At 44.6% G+C, this 7,316-nt stretch overlaps 1 non-coding gene across 1 annotated transcript; it reads right to left on the reverse strand.

Moving 5' to 3' along the window:
• Positions 1-3,624: 3,624 nt before the first annotated feature.
• Positions 3,625-3,706, reverse strand: trnas-uga (transfer RNA serine (anticodon UGA)). The gene has a single exon. It is a non-coding gene; the product is annotated as a tRNA-Ser (tRNA).
• Between the last annotated feature and the right edge of the window lie 3,610 nt (positions 3,707-7,316).

Raw genomic sequence — 7,316 nt, forward strand, 5'->3', positions numbered from 1 at the left:
CATATATCAGGTTGGAGCTGACTGAGTCTGTGCAGGAGCTGTCTCTGTTTTGGAATGTGTCGGTCTCTGGTTGCTCTCACTGGATCAGTGTGGGTCTGTATTGGAATTTTTGATTCAATGCCGGTGCTGTCTTCATCTTTAAATGAGGTGTCTGGGTCACCGATGCGAGCTGTCTCGCTCTGTGCAGGAGCAGTTTGTTCCTTTCTCGGAACAGTCAGCGCCCGTGTAAGAACTGCTTATGTCTGTGCAGTAACTCTTGCGTCTGTTTCCGTGCTGCCTGATCCAGTTTAGAGCTGTCAAGGTCTTTGTCGGAGGGAATTAATCTGTCCAATGATCCCTATATCTCTGAAAGTAACTGTACGGGTCTGTGTAGGAAAGTTTGTGCCTGTGCTGTTGATCACTGCTTCAGTGTAGCACCTGCCTGGTTCTGTATAGGAGCTGCCTGCTTTCACGTAGGAAATGTCAGTGTCTCTTTCGGAACTGTCTGGAAATGTGCTGGTTGATGAGGACATGAGGAATTGTTTGCCCATGTGTAGGGGACGTTGGGTCTTTGAAAGGAACGGTCTGTGACTGTAGACAAGCATTTTGATCCTGTGCATGAGGTTTGCCTGCCTCCACAGGAGTGTGCGGATCTGTGCAGTAATATCTGGCTCTGTGTAGGATCAGTACACCTCTGTGCGGGAGCTGCCTGGGTCTGTTTGTTCGCTGTCTGGGTCGGTGTTGGAACAGACTGGATCGGAGAAGGTAGAGTCTGGGACAATGTAGGAAGGTTCTGCTGTGGTAGTTTCTCGTAGTTTCTGGGACTGTGAAGGTGCAGTCTGAGTCTGTGTTGCAGCTGTCTGTGTCTGTGAAGGATAATCTGGGTCTGTGATCGAAAATAGAAACTTAGAAATCCACAGTGCTGATGGAGGCCACATCAGCGCATAGTATCCGTGCCGGCCGACAAAGAGCCACAAGGCCCTTTGATCAACAACCCTGAAAGTTGCATATGAACACGGGAAGAATGACAATGGCGGAAAGATAAAGAACACAAACACAATAATCCGCCCCTCACAATTGCTACACCCCTTACACCGAAATATTGTACACACCACCCCAACCAGAGCAAAAAACAGAAAAAAAACCCAGGCCAATTGTGGGAAAAAAATATCTGTGAAATTTCCTCTCCATCTAGGCGATCGAAATTCGTCCAGGAGATACCTGGGCTGTATTGAGTTCCCTGCAATGCTTACCATCATATTTGAGCCAGCGAACAAGAGGTGACCCAGTCTAATCCCACTTACCACCTCTCGATCCGTAACTCAGCAGGGTACAGCAAGGATATTATACTTGACTGTATAAAACATTGGTTAAGCCGCAGCTGGAGTACAGTGTGCAGTTCTGGTCACCACATTTCAAAAAAAGTTGGTATTGCTCTGGAAAGGGAATTGAGGCGATTTTCAAAAAAAAATTGCCTGGACTGGAGAATTCTGGTGATGAGGAATTATTGGAAATGCTGAGTCTGTTGTCTTTGTAACAGAGGATGCGGAGGGGGGACTATATTGAGGTGCATACCTTTATGAGAGGCGAGATAGAGTTGGTAGGAAGGACCTTTTTCCCTTTGCAGAGTGGTCAGCAACCAGGGGAAATAGATTTAAAGTAATTGGGGGGAGGACCACTTCCCCTATATCGGGAGCTTCCTATCAACAACAGTAGGCATTAATGATGAGATCCAACACTGCCTCCAGTGCGCAGTGCAACCTTCGGCCGCCTGACAAAAAGAGTGTTTGAAGATCAGTCCCTCAAATCTTTAACCAAGCTCATGGTCTACACGGCCGAAGTAATTCCTGCCCTCCTGCAAGTTTCAGAGACGTGGACCATGCACAGTAAACACCTCAAGTCGCTGGAGAAATACCACCAGCTTATGCCTCCGCAAGTTCCTGCAAATCCCCTGGGAGGACAGACGCACAAACATTAGCTTCCTCGTCCAGGACAACATCCACAGCATTGAAGCACTTACCACACTTGCTCAGCTCCGCTGGGCAGGCCACATGACAGACACGAGACTGCCAAAGCAAGCGCTCTTCTCGGAACTCGTCCATGGCAAATGAGCCAAAGGCGGGCTGAGGAAACATTACAAGGACACGCTCAAAGCCTCCGTGATAAAGTGTGAGACATCCCCACTGACACCTGGGAGTCCTTGGCCATAGATTGCGCTCAGTGGAGGAAGTGCTTTCAGGAGTGTGCTTCGCTCCTTGACTATCGTCGCCGAGAGCATGCATTAAGCAAACGCAGGCAGCGGAAGGAGCGTGTGGCAAACCAGGCTCCCAGCCCGTCCTTTCCCTCAACGAATATCTGTCCGACCTGTGACAGAGACTGTGGTTCTCGTATTGGATAGTACATCCACCTAAGAACTCATGCTAAGAGTGGAAGCAAGTCTTCCTCGATTCACTGCTTCGAGAGACTGCTTTTGATGAAGATTTAGGAGAAGAGTTTGACGAGCTATGAGGGTAAATATCTTTACCCAGGGCATCGTGGTAGTCGGGAACTCACTGCCTGAATGGGTGGTAGCGGCAGGTATCCTCAGACATTTTAAAAATACTTGGATGCCACTTAAAGTGCTGGGAAGTGGGAATTAGGCTGGAAAGCTCTTGGTCGGCATGCACGGACACGATTGGCTGAAATGGCCTCCTTCCATGCGGTACATTTTTGAATTTCCGACATTACAACAGTGATCAGACTTTAAAAGTAATTAATTTACTCTGCACCGCTTTGGGAAGTGCTGTAGGAATGATAGCATTTTAACTTAAACCTGTCTGAAAAAAATGCACAGCGTTACGGCGGGCTGGCTCAGTTGTTGAGGGCGTGGTGCTAATAACCCCAAATTCGCGGGTTCGAAACCATTGCGGGTTATTTATTTTATTTTTGGTGGTGCGGTTGGGCTGCAAGTATTTTAGAGCAGCTTAAACATTCAGCAACAATACTCAAACTGGACCTATAATACATTGAAGTAATGCTGCAAAACATTAGTTCTGCGAGAGCTGATGGCCCTGCGGAGTGTTTCCAGCATTTAATGAACAATTCCATATCCTCCGGGACTTTGTGACTTCTCGTATTTCAATCAATGAAAGGCTCACTACCGCTGATTGGTTTGCAGTGCAAAATATGAAACTGATCAAAATACAAATCTACTGTGTCATCCTTCATTCTCATCATTAGTCTGCTGCAAACTGCAGGGGCCACATCGCTTAATGGATAAGGCATCTCACTTTGATGCAAACGCTGATGTTATCAGACAATTGCAGCGTCAAACGCTGCCACGGCTTTTTTTGTCACATCTTGTTCAACTTTTTAAAAGGAAACCAAGTTCGCACTCATTAACTGAAGGTGATTTCCTCCCAAACAATTCAGAGTTCTTTATTAAAAGGATTTTTTTCAAGCTGTGTATATTTCTCACTGATTTTTGCAGATAGTGTCCAACAAACCGACAATCACTAATTAATACCGATAAATTGTTTGCGTTTCCAGTTCGAACAACAGCTTCACGTCAATCAATCAGTGTAATAAAGAGCAGTGGAGGGAATTGTGATCAGATTCCAGTGTTATCCACAGGGAGTCGATTAAAAACGAAGGTACCTGTAGAATCGCTGCGAGAAGGGTTCGAATCTGCGCAAAGAAACCCCATTGGATTTCAAGTCCAACGCCTTAACCACTCGGCCATCGCAGCTACACGATAGAACTGTTTTCATACTCCAATGGTTGGTGCAAATTATCAGAGAGTCTGCCTGCCCTGTTGCATCTCCCAAACGATAAGAAAATTTAATCGTCGAATCATAGAATCTCACAGCAAAGAAGGAAACATTATGGTCACAACTGAAAGGATTACATTTCGAGATAAACTGAAATGATTGGGCAGCTTCTTTCTAGATACACAAGGGAGATATATTTTTAACATTATGAAGGTATTTGATCGGGTTGATGTGGAGAAAATGTTTGCTATTGTGCTGGAGTTGAGAACGGGAGTTCAGCGCGAAATTCAGTCGGCAATTCAAGAGTAACTTATTTAGCAAAGAGTGGTTAGGATGTGGAAGATGCTACACGAGCAGTAGTTGAGGCGAATAGCACAGATACATTTTCGAGGGAACTAACTTAGCAGATGACTGAGAAAGCAATGGAACAATATGCTTATAGGCTCAGGTGAAGTAGGATCGTCTGGAGCATTAACTCCAGCAACACCAGTTAGGTGCAATTGTATCTTTCTGTGGTGCAAACTCTATATAACGTCATGTAACACACATTTTAAACAACAACAACGTATATATAATTAGCGCCTTGAAACATCCAAGGCACTTCACAAGAATATTATGGGAGACAAATTTGACACTGAGCCGCTAAATACAAATTAGCGCAGGTGACTAAAAGTTTGGTCAACCAGGTATGGTTGATTATGAGGAAGACAGCTGCACACTGTAGGAAGATATCAAAGAACTGGTCAGCAGTTAAATGGAATTTAGCCCGGAGAAGTGTGAGATAATGCATTTGGGGAGTGCTTATAGCGAAGCGAATAAACATTAAATGTTAAGCCACTGATAAGTGTCGAGGTGCAAATGACTTTGGAGTGCATGTCCACAGAATCCTCGACGGTATCAGAGCACTTAGATAAGATGCTTGGGAAGGATAGACAGAAAGGAAAAGGAGGCGGGGTGCCGTTGCTGGTTGAAGCAGAAATTAATGCAATAGTAAGGAGGGACATTAGCTTGGATGATGTAGAAGCGGTATGGGTGCAGCTACGGAATACCAAGTGACAGACAACGCTAGTGGGAGTTTGTGTACAGAAAGCCAAAGAGTAGTAGTGAGGTTGGGGACAGCATCAAACAAGAAATAAGGGATGTGTGCAAGAAAGGTACAGCAGTTATCATGGGCGACTTTAATCTACAAATTGATTGGGCTAACCAAACTGGTAGCACTGCGGTGGAGCACGATTTCCTGTCGTATGTTAGGGATGGTTTTCTAGACCAATATGTGGAGGAACCAACGAGAGAGCTGGACATCCGACACTGGGTGATGTGTAATGAGAAGGGACTAATTGCCAATCTTGTTGTGCGAGGCCCCTTGGTCAAGGGTGACCATATAATGGTAGAATTCTTTACTAAGATGGAGAGTGACACAGTTAATTCAGAAACTCGGGACCTGAACGTAAGGAAATTTAATTTCGACGGTATGAGGTGTGAATTGGCTCGAATAGACTGGCAAAGCATACTTAAAGGGTTGACCGTGGATAGGCAACGTCAAACATTTATACATACCACATGGATGAACTTCAACAATTCTACATCCCTGTCTGGAGTAAATATAAAACGGGGAATAAGGCTCAACCATGGCTAACACGGGAAATTAAGGATAGTGTTAAATCCAAGGAAGAGGCATATAAATTTGGCCAGAAAAGCAGAAAACCGGAGGACTGGGAGAAATTTACAATTCAGAAGAGGCGGACTAAGGGTTTAATTAAGAGGGGGGGAAATAGAATACGAGATGAAGCTTGCAAGAAACACAAAAATTGACTGCAAAAGCTTCTATAAATATGTGAAGCGAAAAAGACTAGTGAAGACAAACGTAGGTCCCTAGAAGTCTGATTCAGGTGAATTTGTAATGGAGAATAAAGAAAAGGCAGACTAATGGAACAAATACTTTGGTTCTGTCTTCACGAAGGAAGGCACAAATACCTACCAGATGGAATGGGGGACTGAGGATCGAGTGAGAAGGAGGAACTGAAGGATATCCTTATTAGTTGGGAAATTGTGCTCTGGAAATTGATGGGATTGAATGCCGATAGACTGCATCCCAGAGTACTTAAGGAAGTGGCCCTAGAAATAGTGGATGCATTGGTGATAATTTTCCTGCAGTCTATCGACTCTGGATTAGTTCCTATGGACTGGAGAGTAGATAATGTAACACCACGTTTTAAAAATGAGAGAGAGAGAAAATGGGTAAATATAGATAAGTTAGTCTGACATCAGTAGTAGGGAAAATGTTGGAATAAATCATTAAGGATGAAATAGCAGCGCATTTGGAAAGCAGTGACAGGGTCTGTCAAAGTCAGCAGGATTTATAAAGGGAAAATCATGCTTGACGAATCTTTTCGAATTTTCTGAGGAAGTAACTAGCAGAGTCGACAAGGGAGAGCCAGTGGATGTGGTGTATTTGGACCTTCAAAAAGCTTTTGACAAGTTCCAACACAAGAGATTGGTGTGCAAAATAAAAATGGTATTGTGGGTAATGCACTAACGTGGATAGAGTACTGGTTGCCAGACAGGAAGCAGAGAGTCGGGATAAACGGGTCCTTTTCAGAAAGGCGGGTAGTGACGAGTGGAGTGCTGCAGGACTCAGTGCAGTGACCGCAGCTATTCACAGTATACATTAATGATTTAGATGAAGGAATTGAGAGCAATATCTCCAGATTTGCAGATGAAACTAATTTGAGTGGATGTGTGAGCAATGAGGAGGACGCAAAGAGGCTGCAGGCTGACTTGGAAAGGTTCGATCAGTGGGCAAATACATGGCAGATGCAATATAATGTTGATAAATTTGAGGTTATCCATTTTGGTGGCAAAACCACGAAGGCAGAATAATATCTGATTGGCGGCAGATTGGGAAAAGTGGAGGTACAACGACACCTGGGTGTCATGGTTCATCAGTCATTGAAAGTTTGCATGCAGTTAATGCAGGCGGTGAAGAAGGCTAATGGTATGTTGGCCTTCATAGCTAGGGAGTTTGAGTGCAGGAGCAGGATGGTCATACTGCAGTTGTACAGGGCCTTGCTGAAACCTCACCTGGAATATTGTGTTCAGTTTTGGTCTCCTAATCTGAGGATGGACGTTCTTGGTATTGAGGGATGCAGTGAAGGTTCATCAGACTGATTCCAGGGATGGCTGCACTGACATATGAGGAGAGACTGGATCAACTGAGCCTATTTCCACTGGAGGTTAGAAGGATGAGAGGGAATCTCTTAGAAACATATAAGATTCTGATGGGACTGGACAAGTTAGATGCGGGAAGAATTTTCAAGATGTTGGGAAAGTCCAGAACCAGGGCACACAGTCTTAGGATAAGGGGTAGGCCATTTAAGACTGAAATGGGGAGAAACTTCTTCACTCAGAGAGTTGTTAATTTGTGGAATTCCCTGCCGCAGAGAGTTGTTGATGCAAGTTAATTTGATATATTCAAGAGGGAGCTGGGTATGGCCCATTACGGCTAAAGGCATCAAGGGGTATGGAGATAAACAGGAAAGGAAAAAATACTGATGGAATGATCAGCCATGATCTTATTGGGTGGTGGTG

This window comes from Pristiophorus japonicus, chromosome 25, assembly GCF_044704955.1.
Source record: "Pristiophorus japonicus isolate sPriJap1 chromosome 25, sPriJap1.hap1, whole genome shotgun sequence".
Classification (NCBI taxonomy): Eukaryota; Metazoa; Chordata; class Chondrichthyes; family Pristiophoridae; genus Pristiophorus; species Pristiophorus japonicus.